The sequence below is a fragment of the Echinops telfairi genome, unplaced genomic scaffold (assembly GCF_000313985.2).
Source record: "Echinops telfairi isolate 266 unplaced genomic scaffold, ASM31398v2 ScPeMD7_7400;HRSCAF=8409, whole genome shotgun sequence".
Taxonomy (NCBI): domain Eukaryota; kingdom Metazoa; phylum Chordata; class Mammalia; order Afrosoricida; family Tenrecidae; genus Echinops; species Echinops telfairi.
The window spans coordinates 2,728,269-2,728,607 of NW_022111300.1; positions in this window are offsets into that span (position 1 = coordinate 2,728,269).

Sequence of the window (339 nt, forward strand, 5' to 3'; positions counted from 1 at the left end):
GTTACATTGCCCTTGCTGAATCCCTACCAGGCCTCTCACATCCTCCTTGCCACTGTTTTTGAATCACTTGTTGCTCCCCTGTCCCTGGGTTAGTCAGCACCACCTCCTTACCCCCGCCTCCCTCTCTGAGAGGGAGCACATTTTAACATGTATTTATTGGTCATTTTAATTTCTTCTTGGCCATACCGAATTTTTGCCAACATTTTCTACTATATCAATCATGTCTCTAGTTTTTCTTCTCTTTCTAAATGGTGTGGTAGTTACATAATCTGGTGTCAATTTGAGAATTAAGAGTGAAGGGATGGAGTCTGTCAATCCAGTGATAGCCTATGAGACCTC